This window comes from Thermobia domestica, chromosome 1 (assembly GCF_964235325.1).
Source record: "Thermobia domestica chromosome 1, izTheDome1.hap1.1, whole genome shotgun sequence".
Lineage (NCBI taxonomy): Eukaryota > Metazoa > Arthropoda > Insecta > Zygentoma > Lepismatidae > Thermobia > Thermobia domestica.
In genome coordinates, this window is record NC_137454.1 from 277857161 (window position 1) to 277878409 (window position 21249).

The 21249-nt window shown below is 37.5% G+C and overlaps 2 protein-coding genes across 6 annotated transcripts in view; one reads left to right on the forward strand and one right to left on the reverse strand.

Annotated features, from left to right (window-relative positions):
• Positions 1-10945, reverse strand: part of LOC145667619 (uncharacterized) — a 50114-nt gene extending 39169 nt beyond the window's left edge. The window contains exon 1 of the mRNA XM_081735084.1: positions 10674-10945. The gene's annotated coding sequence lies outside the window, so the exon portion shown is untranslated. The remainder of the gene's footprint in view (positions 1-10673) is intronic.
• The window catches only part of LOC145661112 (extracellular matrix organizing protein FRAS1-like), a 3375101-nt gene that overhangs the window by 260595 nt on the left and 3093257 nt on the right, over positions 1-21249 (forward strand). The window lies entirely within an intron of this gene.

Below are 21249 nucleotides of genomic sequence, written 5' to 3' on the forward strand. Positions count from 1 at the left end.
CTTAGGAACTACAACGTGCTCTATTCAAATATCCATTTTTCGAAATCCTATGGCACTTCCGCAATAATTTTTATAGAGGGAATTTGGCTACGGTCATATAACTTGAGGTACTCACCAACTCCCTCTATAAAAATTGTTGCGGAAGTACCATAGGATTCCGTAAAATGGATATTTGGATAGAGCACGTAGTAGTTCCTAAATGAAGTCGTGACCCGACTACGATAAGTTCCATAGTTTTGGAGCTATGGACCTTTATAGTTCAGTTTTTCAAGTTTTCGGCAGCCTATAACACCGAAAGGAAGCATTTGTGCGCCCAAATTGGTCTATACTTTTTGTCTTATCTTGGTGTGAGGAATCAACTCCAAAACATTGTCGGTGTTATTTTAAAACACCCTATATATATATATATATACTAAATGTTTATGTTTCCTTAATATCTTGCTCAAAGAGATTTCAAACCCCGAAACCCCTCCTTGCGCACCTCACTGGACGTAAATGATTAGGCCTGCAAAGGACGTTCCCAGTTAGTTTGGCAACTTCGAATGGAGTATATGTTATAAAAGACGAGAGAGTAGTCGTGTTCGGAGGTTTGTTTACGGTTCTGCGGTCTTCATACCAGTTGACCTTCTAGAAGCAACGAGTCAGATTTTTGTGCTCCACATTCTTTCTCCAGTGGATACAAAGCATCGGTAAGTCATCCCCACTACACGTTATTCTACAACAAAATAAAAAAGGAAAGAAAGTGAAAGGAAAAGAAAAAAAATAAGAAAGTCTTGTTCAGGCTTTCAACCTGGGGTGAATTCACAAGTAGTCAGCCATTTAAGGTTAAATTTTATTTTCTGAAAATTAGCCTATTATGTCTACGATTTTTAATTATAATGTCTTCATAATGTATAAAGCATTTGAACCCCTTCCCAACTTAGGATAGAAATTTGAATAAAAGTGCAATCACACCGTTCTGTAATGTCATTCTCTCTCACCCTCACCCCTCACAACTTTTTACCCTCATACCGATGGAGGTTTAACTTGGACTTCGAATCAGAAGTGTGACTATCATCTTAGCTACCCCGCAAGCTGTTGATTGGACATTAATATCGATCATTTTCGATTATATTTATGTGTCACTCCTTCCCACCCCATCCAACAGCTCCATGCTTATGAGGGATAAATTTGGTTATCACTATATATCTCAGTGGCCCTGAAACTCATGGATTACACACTAATATCGTTCGTTTTCTATTGTTGTTACATGCCACTCTCTTCCCATCCCCGATAACTTCTCATTGTCTGTCTATAATTCCACAAAACCCCGTTAGGCTAGGTCTGGTACTTAAAAAAAAAAAAAAAAAAAAATCAGATTCGGTTCAGCAATCTAAAAGGAATTGGCCGCTAAGCATAAAGTGAAAATGAAATCTTTGAGTTTTACGTTCCACGATTATGCCGGTTAGGCTAAAGGAGACTGTGATGATGACTAATGAATGAAATGGTGGAGTGAATAAAGTGGGAGGAAATGGTAGAACCTCGAGGAAACAAACGCACACGGTGTTTGTTCACCACAAAGTTCACTTGGCGGGGACTGGGATCGAACACGGAACCCGAAGCACCAGAGATGAACGCTCTACCACTGAGCCACTGTGGCCCCTCCGCCAAACATAGTGGCATTCACTTTCATTTACATAGAAAACAAAAATTTCCTCATTGAAACAAAAATTTCCCTTCTGTCCCCATTAAAACAAAAATGTTCAAAAACGCTGGGACACGTTTCTGCTTATTTTAGTGAGGATTTCATATATTGAGTTTCATCTTTTTAACGGGATGGGCTTGTGAGATACTGTTACTTAGCATACATTTTTAATCCTTCATGTGCCCTTTGGGAAAATTAATATAGTAAAAATGAAAGTTAGGTCATGGTTCACTCATGTACAGTCAGCAGCAAAAACATCTTTCCCACCTCTGACTGCTGTAACTACATTAGGTCGGTCCAGTATTTTTCTGTTATCACAAACCCAATATACACCTAACATTTCAACCAGTAGATGGAAGTTTGTAAACCTGTGGAGCACTAAAATAGACTTTTGATGTGGAATTGATGCACGAAAATATCTCTAAGTTAAGATTGATGCCTATTGTTTGGAACGTGTTGTCATATATCAGTGATATTTGAGTTTCGTCGTGGTTAAGTGGTTAGCGTACGCACGTTCGACGTTCGATACCCTGTGGGAGCTCATTTGATTTCGATTCCACGTTTAGCTGTGGGTCCACGTTCCATGTAGCGTTGCTGCTTAAAGGGACACAAAGCTAAAATCAAATCAAAATTAAACAATATTACAATTCGTTTGTGTATACTGTATTGTTTCACTACATTCTGTGAAGAAAAATAAAACACTGACCATACATGAGTTAGAAAATGATTGAAATTAACTGAAAATATCAAATTTGGAAGGATTGAAGGAAATAAGTTTGTAAATCTTTGTCTCCATTCATGGATTTACTGGAATTCCCCATCATTCTCGTCATTTGAAAGTCTCTTTCCTTTTCCACAGGTTGTCTTGCATAGCATGCAAAGTATCGATTGAAATTTAAACTGAAGCACGTCAATAATTCCGGACCTGAGGAAATTCGAACCCGAACCACCTTTTTAAAATTTGCAATTTACGGAGGACTTGCAATAATCTAATACATTCAGTACACAATATATGTAAATACTTGTCAAAACATTTATGGGCTGAATTTACAGAATTTTTTTTACAAGCAGTTTTAAGAAATATATAGGCATTCCATGAGAAAATGTAGTTCGTGCAAGTGACCACGTGACACTGCGTTGTTTTGTGATTGGAAAACAAAAACTATATTCTGGGAAGAAGTATAAGTTGGGCCAAACGTATGTTCAGGTACACGGAAATCACACGTAACAGAATTTGTACTTAGCCCAGATGGAAGAAGAGTTAACACAGTCTGAGTTCCAGCGTATTTGTTTGATTACGGTGTTGACGTATAGGGAGTACACCAATACGTTGTAACTTAACCTTGGTAGTACGAGCTCAGTCACTATCGCATACCACACATTCACACAACCTCTGCAGTTAATGTGGCATTCTGAATTGTACCAAATTCTTGACCAATTTTTCGTTCGAAATTTCAGTTTGATATGCAGAATTATCCACAATCCTACACTGCAAATAGGGATGTGGAAATCTGTGATCAGAAGGCATGTATTCAAGTAGTTGATATGGTCATATAAAGGCACATATTAAATAGGATTATGAATGCAATGTAATGTTGAATATATACTGGGGCCAGTTTTGGGATCATATTAGATGAACTAGGTGTGAGGAGGGAAAAGATCCAACAGCAAAATCATTAATGGGTGATTCGGTCAGTAATTTGAAATCCTTCATAATTATTAGCTAGAAAGAATGCAGTATATGTAACCCTGAGTGATATTAAATTCAGGCTCTCACAGTTAGTTCTGAGGGTAAGAGTGTCACTCTTGAAACGAAAATAATACCATGCCCATAGAAACTAAACAATACTAGAATTTATTTTAGAAATATGCAAATCAGTGATGGGAGATATATCGGCGTAATGCCTTAATTTAGCACGCAAACAGTTATTAATGTACCAAATATAAAGGTTAATTCAACTATATTAAACCGAATTTGAATGTCCCATTTACCTAGGAAATATTGTTTCCAGTGTTGGTTGTGTTCGACCTGCAGGCCACCTCTGGTGGTCATTGACCGGCGCGCGGCGTCACGCTTTCCATTGCAGGGGACTGTGTTGCAGATGCACTATGAATATTACATCCCACTCCGCTCTACAGGCTTTCCTCAGGCTGGAGACTATACGAACTCGACGGTGGCGGTGGGACAGTCGCCGCTTGAAGAGGCCGAAAGCACAATAGTCTGTCGGGTTAGCATCTCAGCCATTCCATTTGTAACGGAGGTTACACTTTCACTATTGCAAAGTGATATATTATTTATTTATTTATTTATTGTCAACACAACAGGCTATAGCCCAGTTACAGTGTTGTAAATTACGCAATTACATGTTCGTAACTCTTGATAACATAACTTGAGTTCACAACTCTTGATAACTCATAATAATGGCATTCCGAAATCTCTTAGGCGACATATCACATATATCAAATTCATTGTTATTTGTACACATTCTATTATACAAAGCTGTTGTCCTCCAGATTGGAGATTTCATCATTATATTAGTTCTTGATTTTCTGCAGTAATAAAGACCAGCGTTTCTACGTACTTTTAATGTGGGGACATGAAAATTCAATAAAGAAACTAAGTCAGTACAATCCAAAATATTTTGCGTTACTTTTTGAAAGAATAATAAATCCATCATATGTCGCCTTTGTTCTAGTGTAGGAAGATTAAAGTTAGCAAGTATGGTTTTACAGGTGTCAAATGTAGGATAAATGTGAGTTTGTTTATATGTTAGAAATTTAAAAAAATTTGTTTGTATTCTTTCTAATTGCTTGCGATGTTTTATGTGAGTCGGATTCCAAATAGTAGAGGCATACTCTAACTTTGAGCGAAAATATGCATTGTACGTACAACTTCTGTAATGTTGAACAGTTCTTAAATTATTTTCCCGTTCTAATTATGAACCCTAATAGCTTGAATGCTTCGCTTGTTATATTTACAATATGATTGTCAAACGTTAACTTAGAATCAAACGTAACACCAAGATCTTTAACTGAATCATGCTTATTTACTATATATTTATTAATTTCATAATTAAAGTGACGAGGTAATTTGCTCCTAGTGAATGATAATACTTTGCACTTGCTTTCATTGACCCCAAGTTGATTCAAAGAGCACCAGTTATCAATATGATCTAGACTAGGGATGGCCAGATCCGGATATCCGGATCCACTTGGGTCCGGATATCCGGACACTGGATCCGGATCCGAGATTTCGGATCTTGGATCCGGATCCGAAAATGCGGATCTTGGATCCGGATCCGAAATTTCGGATCTTGGATCCGGATCCGAAAAACGGATCTTGGATCCGGATCCGAAAAAACGGATCTTGGAACCGGATCCGAAAATTTGGATCTTGGATCCGGATCCGAAAATCCGGATCCGAAAAAATGAATCTTGGATCCGGATCCGAAATTTCGGATCTTGGATCCGGAACCGAAAAACCGGATCTTGGATCCGGATCCGGATCCGATACTCTGTGTCAGAAAATTCGGGTGCTCCGAATAAGGAAAATTTTCGAAGTAATTGACAAAGTGATTTTCATTCCTATGCTTAAAATAAGATTTTAAGAAACTTTTGGTATCTGATCGTGTGACAGCCTTGCGTTCTCTTCATTCTGTTGATATTTGGTTTTCGTGCCCTTATGTCACAATTACTCCAAATTTGATTGAGTAAAACTGTCGACTTTGGTGAGAGCAATCTCATTGTCAGATTCGATTCTAGTGGAAAAATTTGTCCTTTGTTTTCTGTAACACTAGTCAAATGCTGGGATGAAACCTTAGCCTCAAACCCAAGCTTCTTCATTAGGCTCAGGCTGCTTACTTTTCTAATTCTTTCTGAGTTATTGTGGTCACTGAATGAGGCCATTTCCTAGTCGTGATGGGCTAGGCCATTGCTAATAGGACAGCCCATAAAATACAGATCAAATCATATTAAGGAGCAGCTTCCTTTTCTTGCTCTTGATGAACTTTTTTTCTTTCTTTAAAAATACGTTTCTTTGTGACCGTATCACTCCAGTTAGAATTAAGAATTGTAGTAGAGATAAAGTTCTAAATGGCAATTAAGATATCAAAATCAATGTATTAATGTACTGTATGTGTATACAAAATACCATATGGAGCCTCGAGCACTAACACGTATCTTTGTAACTAGTAATCCACTACTATTAACTCTGCATAGGTTGTATAAGGAGCTATATCATTCATGTAAACACATAGGCGGATCCAGGGGGAGAGCGAAAAGTCGTTCGCCCCTACCCAGCGCCACAATTAACAGTGTACTTTAGTAGTAATTTGTGACAATTTCAGATCATCTAAGTAATTTTTCACTCCTAGCATCCCCAACCGCCCCCTAAGAATCCATCCGCCCTTTCCAGGAGTCCGTTCTGGATTCGCCCCTGCGTAAACATAATATACAACTCATTCAATAGTACATTTTGGTGGCTTTTTAAAATTTTTATTTTAAAGGATTGTTATTTCTCGTGGCTACTTATGCAATTTTGTCCACAGGCATACATGCAATTTCCAGTCATTACGCATGGGGGCTTCGCCACTGGACCCCCGTTATTAGGGTCTCGCACCACAAAAGCCTCTAATCATAATCAATTTAAAAAGAAATGTCTGGGGATTTGCCCTTAGACCCTCTGATATCTCATTTGATCGGCCTATGACCTCGTACCTCGTAAACCTACAACTATACCGAATCTCAGTTCAAATATCAAGTTGTATGTAATAACATTCCGATATACCGAGATATACCGAATTTCAGTGCGAGTACATGGGGGCTTTCCCCCCAGCCCACACATTTGCTCGGTCTACGGCCTCGCACATCATACGCCTGCAAACAGAACGAATTTTTAAGGGGGCGCGGTTACTCAGCGTGGTAGAGCGTTCACCTCCGGTGCTTGGGGTCCCTGGTTCGATCCCAGCTCGCGCCGTGTGGACTTTGTGGTGGACAAACACCGTGCTCGTGGGTTTTCTCGGGGTTTTCCCGTTTCCTCCCACTTTCTTCATTCCACCATTTCATTCATTTCTTATGATCACCGTCTCCTTTGGCCTAACCGGGATAAGCGTGGGACGTAAAACTCAAGGATTTCATTTCATAACGAATTTTTGTTCAAATAACAAGTTTCATTTCTCTAACATTCCAGGATTCCGAGATATAAAAGTCTTTTCTCCCCGCCAATTTTCTTCCCTTCTAAGACATACATCAAAAAACGCTGAAGTACATACCTAATTATTTCAAATAAAAAGTCCAGATACCAAATTCTATGCTCCTAACCTTCAGAGGTTCCCAGATATCGACATGTTATTATAATAATTACAATCCCCACCCTCTTTCCTTTCCATCTCTTTTCTTTTCCATTTTACTAAAACGTCAAAAAACACTGAAATGCATGTCAAATTATTTTCAATGAGAAATGCAAATACCAAATTTCAAGTCTCTAACCTCAAAGGATTGAACATATTAATACAATAATTGTAATCCCCACTTAATTTTCTTCTCGCCCTTTTTCTTCCCTTCTGGGCCACATAAAAAAACGTTGAAATACGTATTTAATTATTTTAAGTGAGAAGTCCAAATATCAAATTCCATGTTTCTAACCCTTTAAATTTCCGAGATATAGGCATATTATTATACTAATTGCAATAATTGCAATTACCATCCCTTCTTTTACTTTCTACATCTTCCCTGCCCCTTCTAATTTAAATATCAAAAAACACTTAAACAAGTATCAAATTATTTTCAATGAGAAACCCAAATACCAAATTTGAAGTATCTAACGTCAAGAATCATCAATATTTTCCACACCATTTCCCCCCTTCTTCGTCGAATTTCCCAAAGTCCTTCCTTGGTGGTATCCTACGTCACAAAGCCTATAAACTGTCCAAATTTCAAGTTTGTAGCTTAAGCGATTTGGCCTGTACGGTGATCTGTCACTCACTCACTCAGTCACTCAGGACTTTGCCCTTTTTATATAGAGAGATTTAAGATTTTATGGGAAAACCATGGATTTTGTTCTAAGGCCGCCAGTGTCTTAGAAATGTAATAGCTTTGCTATAAACTTTAAGCAATCAACTGACTGATCTGCGTCTATATGTATTATGTAAAATACCGCTTATGATATTTATTTTGCTCGTAATAAAAAAACATAGAAATGATGACGAAAATTCAAAGACATCCATGATTTTACCGTAATGCTGCAGGAGTTCAGATCATTGGATTAATCATAAAAGCCGACTGTATAAGATAGACTACATTAATTTCCAATGTGGCACAAAGAAAATATGCAGCATTACTATGCAGTTTTCAACGTTTTAACTCATTCTGAAAATATTATCATAGGTCTCACAAACAATCGAATTTTAATCCTAACTTAATTAATATATAACAAAAGGCAGATCTATACAACTACTGACTTGAGATGAAAGTGGCATACTGTAGTACGTTTAAAGATATACTAAAGACTAAATGATGGGGTGTGCGCAACAGTGGTCTAACCCCGAAAAATGTGAAAATGAGATTTTGATGTAGTCTTTTGTCATTTAAATAGAATTGTCTTCCCACTGAGTTAGATAAAATTCACCTAGTAAATTTTATACATATGGATATTTTAGTTCTGGGTCTCAATCTAAGGCCTAGAATATTCAAAACAGGAGTTCGAATCTGAACTTCGAAATTTCGGGTGTGGATCCAGGAACCGGATATCCGGATCCAATATCCGAAACTTCGGATCCGGATCCAAGATCCGAAATTCCGGATCCGGATCTTATAGGATCCGGATCCGTCTGGCCATCCCTAATCTAGACCTTGCTGCATCTTTATGTTGTCGTCCACAGAATTGATTTTAGCATATATTTTTAGATCATCGGCATACAGTAATTTTTCATGGTCAGGAATACAGTCAGATAAATCATTAATAAACAAGAGAAATAATAATGGTCCTAAATTTGAACGCTGAGGGACTCCTGAGGATAAAATATATCCTTTAGATTTGTGTGCATTGAAAAGAACGGATTGTTTACGATTAGATAGGCATGATGAGAAGAATTTAATCAGGCACGGAGAAAAGTGGAAAAGCTTTAATTTTTCTAGTAATATGTTATGATTAACTTTATCAAAAGCTTTTTCAAAGTCAATATAAATCACATCTACTTGACTGCCTACATCTAATGAATTCGCTATAAAATCTGTAATAATTGCAAGATTTGTTATTGTAGATCTTTGTGAAATAAGGCCATGTTGTTTAATTGAGATAACCGGTTTGACGTGATTAAGGATTCGTCGATACAAGATATGCTCAAATACTTTGGCAAAAGCAGGTAATATTGCTAGGGGTCGAAAGTTGGTAATATCTTGACTGTTGTTGGACTTCGGAATTGGACATATTAAAGCTGTTTTCCATTTGTCTGGAAAAGTGCTTGTTCTTAGTGATAAATTGAATGCAATTAATAGCGGATGTTTAAATATATCAGCGCAACCCTTCACAATGTAGGAGGGAAGTTCGTCAGAACCAACTGCCGTTTTGGACTTAAGGTTCTTAATAGCCATTTATTTCATTCAAATCTATCTGGTAAATATTTAGTGTTCCTATGCTACCGTACATATTATCTCCCAGATCTATGTTAGGATCAATTATCGTTTCAGAAGAGGAAACATACACAGATCTAAAATACTTCGCAAAAGTATTGGCTATTTCCTCGTTACTACACAGATTATGACCCTGAAACTTTAATGATTTGGACGGTAGATGTCTTTTCCTATTCTTAATAAAATTCCACAATTCACTTGAATTCTTAGTAATAATATTTTCAGTATTATGTAAGAATGTTTCATAGGCTAATTTGATGTCATTTTTAACTTCTTTTCTCAAACGAGCAAATTCCATGTAATAGGAGGTACTATTGCTAGTTTTTAGTTGAAATTTCCTACGATAGCCTTCAATTTATTAATTATGTCTTTAGTGAACCAGCTCGGAAATTTCGAGGCAGAGTTTTTCCTGCGAGGAGCGCAAGTATCGAATATTTCATAGATAATATCATATAGCCTACTCACTAGGTCATTAACATTATTGTATTCCCTTAGGCATTCCCAATCGACACACATTAAACTAGTATACAATTTCATAAAATTCGCCTTTCTAAAATTCTAGCCAAAAATGTTAGAATTATGACCTACCTTTGAACGACTTTCACGATGCACATTTATTACTATAGCGGGATGATGTTGATCTTCTGGCACTAATGGGAGTAATTCCCTGATAATTTCAACAGATCCTAGTGTAGATAAAACTAGATCTAGAGTACGATTATTATTGTTTTGTATGTGATTAAAATATTTCATATCATAAAAAAAAACATGAAATTATGTAAATTTTGACATTTTACGGTACTATTTTCCAGATTAAATTCATGGTTTTCTATTTCCCTAATGTTAAAATCACCAACCAGGAGAACAGAACAGCCTTGGGGACACTTACTTTCAATACGTTCAAAAAAAAATATTATACACATCTATACTTGAATTTGGTTGGAAATAAACTACACATATAAAAATTGTTTTACCCCAGTCGTGATTTTGACAATAACACAATCAAATTCATCATCATAGCTGTCTATTATACTGAGATTGTATTTCTGCAAAGCTGCCACAAGAACTCCACCCCCCCTAGATTTGCCTAGTTTACAAACATTGCGATCCTGACGCGCCACAGTATATCTATTATCAAATAGTTCCGCATCATAATGCTTTTCATTTATCCATGTCTCTGTTATTGTAATAATGTCATAATCATGAGACAGAACATTACAGAAAAAAATGTTGGCTTTACCACACAAAGTATTTGCATTTTGATAATAGACTCGTAAAGCAGTCCTTGTTCTAGTGTCACCAGTGATTTCACATACCACTTGATTGTACACTTTACTGTTTTGAGAGAAAGAAGACTTACCCACAGCCAATTCATTTTCTTCACTTTCCTTCCTCTGTCAATCCCTAAATCTGGCTGGTTGGCTCAAGGTCGCGCGGGTTGGTTTCTTCTGTTGTCTCTTCTCAGCGGGTGGCGGTTCCTTCCACATAGACAAGCCTTTGGGGGAAGCACTTTGATTGTCCACACTCAATGTTGTAACCTCTGTTGTCGTATTTTGGTTCAACTCATGTTCTGTTATTTCTTCATTGCGTGTTTGAAGCTCTTCTAGTGTGTATTTCCCATTCATAGACAGTTTATTGTACTGAAGTCTTGCACGGTCACCTTGCGAGCGAGCATCCTTCAAATAACGTAGGAGATGTCTTCTCGTTTGCCTGACCGATGCTGAGAAATCTTCTGTAATAATTACAGGAGTTCCTTTTGCTCGATAGGCATTTTTAAGAACCTCACTTTTTTTCTTGTACGACGAGAATTTCACAATGATAGGACTGTTGGGTCCACGTCCAAGACGATGAGCCCTTTCCACTGCTAAGGTATTCAAATCAACTTTTAATTGTTTGGTCACAAATTCCTTTACACGTTCTTCTGATTCTTCCCATGACTCAGTTCGATTACATGTACCAATATTCCGAAATATAAGATTGTTTCGGCGCGATTGGTTCTCAAGTTTGTCCAAAAGTTCACAATTAAAAGCCAATTGTGATTTCAGTTTCTCGTTTTCCTTTTTCACTGCACTTAATTCTGTCATTACCACTTCAAGTTGCGACAGGGCTGTCAACCGTACCATAATTATGGTACACATACCATAATTTCAAGTCCTGTACCATGTACCATAGTACTTTCATTATGGTACGCAAAAGTACCATAATCCACGAGATGCGACTGCCTCTTTGCTTCACTTGGAAAATCGGACGAATATGGAATTTTTGTATTTTTTTTCACATAGAATATAAAGTTATAAATATGACACTGGTTTTCTTCTCCTTTGTCTTCTCTGTCTTTACCGTCTGAAGTACGGTACCATAAACATATACTATCCCTGAATGTTTTTATTGCCCTGTTTACCAAAAAGACAACTTTGTTCCACTTTAGAAGTGACTGGGGTGGTTTTCTTTTCGGAAAACAACTATTGGCAGATGAGGATTCTGTCTGTTCTTTAATACTTGCCTCTGCGCCGCATCAGAAACTGAGAAGGGAAGAAAAATGCAATTGCAAGGGGACCACTGTATTGTGTTGGATTTTTTAAAATAACTTTTCTCATGTATTATAGACCTCAGTAGTGATACGGAGGAGTTTTTAGGAAACTTCTTTAGAATGTAATTTTTGTAGTGCAGATTTATCGATGTAAATATAGATTTATTTATACATACGACTTCTGAGCATTACTAGCATCTAAGGCCTTAAGCCCATCGTGTATTAGAGATAACGAATCTCGGCGATCACACTATTCGGGTATGGGGAAGGAAGGAAGCGACCTGATACCTATATGTTAGGTGCCATCCCTTCATTCGTGAGCTTGAATTACGAGAAACCAGGAAAAGCCTCACTCAGAACAATTGTTACGCATCTTTTCGACCGAATGTCCCAACCAGAAATCGAACGCGGACTGCTCGCACCAAAAGCGAAGACTTTAGCAATTATGGTACACGGTGCCACGTAGTGAATAGAGCCATTCGATTTTGTGCGTGTTAATGTTACCCAATCTTTTTTTAAATCCTAAATGAGAAAGGTTAGTTTGCCCAAAACGACTATATTACTCTGTGCATGTAAAAAGAATTTGACGTGCTGAAATGCATTACAAATAAAGTTGTACAACTTTTAAATTTTATGCGAAGTTAATGTTTCTGTAAAGCCACAAGAATTCTGTGTGCAGTTTAGCATTTTCCTCTTAGGTTTCTCATAATGTAGCATGATAAAACTGATAGACACGGCGCACAACAACTCTGCACTTGAGTGACGTCATGCTGTTCGCGATTTGGCTCCCATCTGACCGTGATTTAGGAGGCAGAAAAGTGAACTTATCAGCGTTGCCAACTGAAATAAATATTCGCCATGAATCTAGAAATGTGAGGTATTATTCATAACTCGTACCTTTTCATCTATGTATATCTAGATCATTAGTATTAATAATATACGTTGAATTCCACAAATAAAAATGAAATGTCAAATATTTTTCATCTATGTGTATGCGTACATAAAGGAAACACTCACCTACATTTCTTCTATTCCGGATAAGTCACCATCAGTATTCTCTTCTGAATCACTCTTGCTATCACTATCGACACCACCAAGACTGATAACGACCCTCTCAGTAATTTCATTCATAATTCCTTGTGCTTCCCAATACTGAGTTTCTATTTGCTTCACGTGATTACAAACTGATATCCATTCGTTTCTCCCGATTTGCTCGAACCTAATTTGAACATCATTAATTTTGAAAGTTGTGTTTCTTGACCAAACCCATCGTTTCACCAAAGACCAAATTTTTTCAATTGGATTCAGTTCCGGGTGGTAGAGGGTAAACGAAGCACAGAGTGTCCATGGCGTTTGAAAATTTCGTCAATTGCAAACCTTTTAAATCTAGATGTATGTGATTGGATTAAACTATACAGTTCCGGCTTCAGCATATTACAATCAAAATAATTTTTTTCTCTGTCAGCCACTGCATCATTTGTTGCTTAGTCGAACCAGAGGTAGGTGCTTTTTCCACGATAATAACACCTCGTAACAACAAACACCTTATTTTCAACCTACCAGCACACTACACGAAACCTAGCCAAAGAACAAACCTCGACAAGCATCGGAAATATCTTATTTCGAGAGGTGAGTGAGCCAAATCTCTTGTTTCAGACCCTAAGCGAGTGGAATGCTACGATTGCCAAAATGTACCATGTGTTTTATTGACCAACAGATGTGTGGGAGGCTTTTTTTTTAAACCCAAAGGACAAAATAAGAAGGGTGAAAGAATGTTTTCCACTCAGTATTACTTAGCATTTTGTTATAGTGGTGTATATAAATCTGAATTTTTGTGTTTTGTAGAACTAAAATACTGTGTGTATCTATTCTTTTGTATGTTAATATCTGGAATTGTGTGGATATTTTTTTATGAGTTCTTTATCCTTTTTTTATGCCGGCACGTTCAAGTGTTTGATACATTCAGTTATTCTTAATTTTAATAATTGATATTCGATAATAATCGATATAAATTCGGGAGCAGTACTACGATCAGAAGTCTTAAGTAGGGAAATAATATATAATGTCAGAGTTTACTTTGAGAAAGTAAGAGCAAATGATGGTCTATTGTTATCAATTGTACCAATTGCAAAAATAGTGGAGAGGATGTGTGTGATGCTTTGCAAAGAGACAAACATTCAGTAATAAACAAACTAGTTTTTTTTTAAATAAACGATTTAGGATCTACTACTGAGAAGTTTGGATAATCGCGGTTGGCAATATATCTTGCGCATGCGTAGTATCAACCAACCATTTCCTCTCATTTTCATCTCACTCGCTCGGGAAGTAACGGTTTCATAGTGCAAAGTTAGCTTGCGCCGTGTCTAGTCTTGTATGTAATGAATATAGTGCTTCTTCCGTGCAAGACGGTGTAACACTATATATGAAACATTAGCTACTAATTTTCTTCCTTGCATTTGAACCTTGAATAAAGTGATTTGAACTATATCTCGAGTTCTCCCAGTGAGTATTATAGTTATTCTAATTTTACTCCACAATGTAGTCTGGTGCATCATAAGCTTGAGACAATTTATTTCGTTCAGATGTTATTGTAACAATACGTAAGAGAAACGACGTTCATATTATTGTTACATATTATTATTATTATTATTATTATTATTATTATTATTAATAATAATAATAATAATAATAATAATAATATAAGAGAGTTCGAAATAAATAGCTTTCCAAGTAACAAATTAATAAAGGGGGGCGCAATAATAATTACTGTCTATCACGCTTGATTTTTGGAGCGTACCATAATACCCTAGAAAATACCATAATTTTGATCATCATGCACAATAATTACCAGCTACTTAGTTGGCAGCCCTGAACTTAAATCACTTGTAATTTTGAAAATACCAACGATTTTTTGATCCATTTCTTCAAGTTTTTTGTGCAGATTATCTATTGATTTGGGTCCAGGATTCATCTCAATCCCACCTATAACTAACAGCATTCCAATAATTAGCCCTTTGTAATTTTCACTTTGCCCACAAAACTTCCTATCCGGCCTCTCCAAGTTACAATGTCAATACCCATACCGTTACACTTGAATGCACTGCGGAGCGAAGCGAAAACACCTCCGAACAGCTCAATGCAGTTCTCAATAATGCAAATAAAACTTGTGCTGTCCGTGTTCTTATAGATCATACAATACATACCCATGCCACTATTTATACGATAAATGTACATAAGGAAATATCACATCGTTGTGGAGAAAAAGTTATTTGTTGCGTAACGGAGGTTACATTTTTTGGGAACAGGTTTAATTCTTCGTACTTTTCCAATCAGAACTCTGGTTCCTTGTAGCACCGAAACTACACCTATTGTTGTTCGATTTTTTATTTATTAAAAGATAAAACTATGAACTGAAAGAACAGTTGTGAGGAGAAAAAATAACATTTGATATTTTTTCTGATATGTTTGGTGTGTAACGGAGGTTACAAGCAATTAGAAATCAGTGAGTGAACTACTCCTGAGCTACCATACTATATCGTAATATAAATCGGTTTATGTTAAATCAATAATTATTTACATCATACTGTAGGCAGTCTGTAAACTTATATAAGATAACTGCAGGAATATACGCCAGTGCAGCTAAATACCCCAAGTGTTTAGTGCTGGGACGTTCCCAACGAAATTCGCTAAAATTCGCCTCCAATATGTGATATGGTCTTGGACAAGTCCGATTTGTTGAATACTCTGGGAGATTGCGCTGGGACTGCCACACTGTGCGGTGTTGTTTGCTTCAGGGTGGTTCCGTAGAAGGACGTTATAATTTCAATAGAGGTAAAAACCGTTATTAATACCATACTAACTCAAACATTGCCGATTGTTTACAGCAGTGTACGCCTTATCTCGTGTCCGTCCAGGAACACTTTGTTTTGTAAGCATAACTTCAGTATTTGTGATTCACTGCTATTAAATCAATGCCAACAACGAAATACACCAGGACTTGTGCAGGAGTGATTGCAGAACACAAAAAATGTTTTTATTTGTCCCACATGTTTCATGTAATGTCGGTGTAGTATTTTTAAGTCTCAGTACAGTGACACAGTTTGTTTATCTTCTTATAGATTAAAACTTTTCACTGTGGAACTTCATTTCAACTTTGGATATTATCGTTTTTACATTTTATTCTTTTATGTTCATCTTGCACTATCGTTATTCTATTTTTACTTCAGCCAGGCTATGTAGTACTATTTGAGTTCGTATACTACAGACGATGTAAGCAGTTGCAAGATTTATTACAGGTTTCTAGTAGAATCCTAGACTTCGCGTAACTACCTGCACGTGTTGGTAAATACGTCAGTTTGTAACACTTTTTCCTTTTACCTTGAGTACAAAACAAGGGAGTACATCATTGGTACCAGCGGCGTGCCGTCAAGGGGACGAGGGGACTAGGCTAGTCCCCTGGAATTTTAATTAAAGTATTTTGTGATAAATATATACCAAAGAAAAAAAGGAAACATTGTTTGTATTTCTCTATTTTTGTAAAATAACACTATTTCAATTGTTCTGACACAACTATAGTCAGCGCCCGTGTGCTGGGTGCGACAGCGAAGTGAAGATCGGATACACTCGGGTTTTAATCGGCTTTTCTCGGGTAAGGGAACAGGGTCCAGTCAGCTAGTCCTCATATTATGTTGTCTAATGTCTAAGCTCTAAGCATGGGCGTTCTGTCGTAAGCGAATTTAATGCTCGTTTGCTTTTTACAGTTAATAGTTTTAACGCTATTAAATTTACAGTATTAATCTTGACACTTTAAGAAATCTAGTGAAGTGTGAACTTTTTAGATTATCAATATATTTTGCAAGTGACTCGAAGAATAAAGTATGGAAGGGGACTCGTCTGAGAAATCGAGTCCCTTGCGGCAAAGCGATGGCGCAAGCAGTGATATTACTTCAATTGGTATAGGGGACAGTAGGGGCGGGGATCGGCCGTTTCAGTCTTGTATTCTGGACCATTGAATTCCTTAATTTTCAAGAAATGCAACAAATAATAACCAGTAGTAGAACAATTCCAAGCATTTCCATTTAGACAAAAATGAAAGATTATATACATAATATCAAAACGAATTATTTTGCTTCTTCAAAATAGTTAACTGCATGTAAGACAAGAAACAAACTGTATTGCTGGCCTTGTATTCTGTTCCACATAGAAAAGGACGTGTTGAATAATGATGGTTTTTGTGACATGAACAATTTTCACAAACCCAAGTTGCGCCAAGAAAAATGTTATTCACACCTGTCCACAATAACTAAATTGAAAACTTTCGGGAAACCAGAATTGATTTTTAATTGAGCAAGCAATGCAGAAGTTGATTCAAACCGAGAACTAATGAACCGATTGATTTATTCCTCTTGTTTTATGACTAAACAAGAGCTATCATTTAGAAGTCATAACAAACAGGAAGATTCTGTCAATTAGGGAAATTATATTGAAGTAATTCAGTTACTTTCTAAGTACGACACTAAATGGACTTGCAGGGGTGCCTGAAGAAAATTTTCTAGGGAGGGGCCATCTCCATGGTTGCTACGTTGCGTCTGGTATTTCTGGTATTTAATATACGTGGTTTGCTATATTACGTATACATTTTCGTGAGCCAGAGGAAGGTCCGGGCCCCACTCTACCCTCTCGTTCGGGCGCCCATGTTGACTTGTCATCTTCACAGCATGGGAGTGTTTAAAGGAACGTGAAACAGAATTCAGAATTATATTATTAAATGTGTTTGGTGAGTAATTCTGAATAAAACTAAGTCAGAAATAAACAATACACTTCTTACAGCAATAATGTTGGACAAAACTACGGACATTGCAAAGATCTCTCAACATTCAATCGGTACGTGAAAGACGGCAATTCATGAAAGACTTATTTGTTTTGCAGATGTTACTAGTGATTGCACTGCGACTGCTCTAAGTGAGCATACTTTCCAAATTATCTCTCATTTTAATTGTAAGCAAAAGCTTTTAGCACTAGGCTATGGATGGAGCTGCCACATTTTCTGAACATTTGAACGGTTTACAATCTTTTGTGAAAAGGTGTTTGAGTGCACTCACCATACACTGCTATCATCGCAGACTCAATCTCGTTGTTCCACAGTCTGTTAATCACATCAAGGAATGTAATATATATATATAATATATTCATCCTCACGGCATTGTCAAGGCTCTATATTTGTATTTTACATTTAAAGTTGCAACCGGGTGTCTCTGACTTCCGTATACGGTAGCCCGATCATCACCCTTGTTCTTCGCGCGCACAGTCATTCGAAGAACTGAAAACGTACTCTGTACACAAACAGTTTATGGTTGTGAACTCGGAAAGCCTGGTACTTCTGCTTGTCAAGGTCAAAAAGTGGGAGAAAAAAGGATGTGTAGAATGTAAAGAGGGTGCAACAGTGACTGATGCTTGTAAGGGAACATATTCATTTGTAGTTCGTGCACATTCCGCCTGTAGCGCTACTGTGGCACAACGTATATTGTAACTGTATAACTCTTGTACACCGCTAGTAGGTCTATTCGCGTTAGTGACGACCGAAACTATGTTGTCAGCTCTGACTGCGATAAGGCACTGCCGTGCTGCTTTTCCTTCTCTTTTTTCCCCTTTTCCATTTGTGAGACGCCAAACATGTTGTTTTTGCTTGTTGCACGCGCTGAACGGGTTTCGGCGAGCGAAGTATTTAAGAAGTTGACTACATATTCTTGTTTGCGATAGTTTTAAATTGGTTAACTGTTGAAAAATATACGAAAATAAAGCTGTACTTGTTAAGGTATATTAGTCGAGGACGAAGCTACTGACAGTGTTGATTACAGATTTTCTCGAGGAAGAATTTAATTACAGTAGAGGTGAAAAGGAGACGTCCATTCAGACAGCCTCCCCCTTATCAGACTCAATCGGAAATGATCTCAATCGTTTGTACACAAATGTGCAGGCGAAATTTTCGTTTGTACACAATTAGGGGCGCCGTCAGAACGAAAACAAAGTGGGGGCTGTCTAAATGGTAGCCCCCCACCAACATGTCCTATTCAAGCACAAATTGTCGCAATCACTTGTACATCGTTTCTACAGAAATGTGCAGGCGAAATTTTCGTTTGTACACAATTAGTGGCGCCGCCAGAACGAAAACAAAGTGGGGGCTGCCCAAATGGTAGCTCCCCCACCATGTCCAATTCAATCACAAATTGTCGCAATGGTTTTGTACATCGTTTGTACAGAAATGTGCAGGCGAAATTTTTGTTTTACACAATTAGGGGCGCCGCCAGAACGAAAACAAAGTGGGGCTGTCTAAGTGATACCCCCTACCATGTCCAATTCAATGACAAATTGTCGCAATCGTTCCTACATCGTTTCTACAGAAATGTGAAGGCTAAATTTTCGTTTGTACACAATTAGGGGCGCCGCCACAACGAAAACAATATCGGGGATGCCTAAGTGGTAGCCCCCCCAACATGTCCAGTGTAATCACAAATTGTCGCAATCGTGTGTACTTCGTTTGTACAGAAATGTGCAGGCGAAATTTTCGTTTGTACACAATTAGGGGCGCCACCAGAATGAAAACAAAGTGGGGTTTGTCTAAATGGTAGCCCCCCATTTCCAATTTAATCACAAATTGTCGCAATTGTTTCTACATCGTTTGTACAGAAATGAGCAAGCCAAATTATCGTTTGTACACTATTAGCGGCGCCGTCAGAACAAACAAAGTGGGGGCTGTCTAAATGGTAGCCCCGCACAATGTCCAATTCAAGCAAAAATTGTGGCAATCGTTTCTACATCGTTTGTACAAAAATGTGCAGGCGAAATTTTTGTTTGTACATAATTAGGAGCGCCGTCAAAACTGAATCAAATTGGGGGCTTTCTAAGTGATAGCCCCCCACCATGTCCAATTCAAGCACAAATCATCGCAATCGTTTGTACATCATTTGTACAGAAATATGCAGGTGAAATTTTCGTTTGTACATAATTAAGGGCGCCGCCAGAACGAAAACAAAGTGGGGGCTGTTTAAGTGATAGCCCTCCACCATGTCCAATTCAATCACAAATTGTCGCAATCGTTTCTACATCGTTTGTACAGAAATGTGCATGCAAAATTTTCGTTTGTACATAATTAGGGGCGCCGCCAGGGCGAAAACAAAGTGGGGGGCTTTCTAAGTGATAGCCCAATCACCATGTTCAATTCAATCACAAATTGTCGCAATCGTTTGTACATCGTTTGTACAGAAATATGCAGGCGAAATTTTCGTTTGTACACAATTAGGGGCGACCTCAGAACGAAAAGAAAGTGGGGGCTGTCTAAATGGTACCCCCCCACCATGTCCAATTGAATCACAAATTGTCGCAATCGTTTGAATATAGTTATAAAGAAATGTGCAGGCGAGATTTTCGTTTGTACACAATTAGGGGCGCCGCCAGAACGAAAACAAAGTGGGGGGCTGTCTAAATGTTAGCCCTCCCACCATGTTCAATTCAACCACAAACTGTTTGCACTTCTTTGTACGCCTTTGTACATAAATGTGCAGCTGAAATTTTCGTTTGCACATAAATGTGGTCCCGCCAAAACGATAACAAACTATGGGCTCTCTAATTGATAGTCCTCTCACCATGTCGAATTCAACCACAAACTGTCGCACTTGTTTGTTACGGTTTTGTACAGAAATTTGCAGGCGAAATTTTCGTTTGTACACAATTGCGGGCGCGCCAAAACGATAACAAAGTATAGGCTACCTAATTGGTAGCACCTCCCTACGTCTGATTCAAAAGAAAATTATCTCAATTGTTTGCACATCGTTTGAGCAGTAATGCGCAGGCGAAATTTTTTTCTAAGCTATCAGATGCGTGGACAGAACGAAAAAAAAGGGGGAGTTGTCTAAGTGCTAGCCCCACCATGTTCGATTGAACCACAAATTGTCGCGATCGTTTATACATCGTTTGTGCAGAAATGTGCAGGTAAAATTTTCGTTTGTATTAAATAATATACGGATGTGAGTATTTTTAATATCTGCGATCAACATTAACCGGTTTGAATAACGGTTGATGAGTTTGAAAATGGTACCTATTGCACTAGTCGAAAAAAAATATTTTTCTCTGGCACACGGAAGAAAATGCCTGATTCTAATAGAACTTTTCACGTAGAATTCGAATCTGCAATCAGTTTTTCTCCATCACCCTCAGTTTTCCCGTGACAGAGGTGTTTTCGGAAAATTTCCCCTCAAATTTCTTTTCTTTTTCCTTTTTCTTTTTTTAAACCATTTTCATACTTGTATCTTGGGTACCTTAGGTATATAAACGCACAAATTATATTGTATGTTAGCCTGATTTATACTTAGTAAGCCCTCTAAGTTTCATAAGAATAGCATTATTCTAT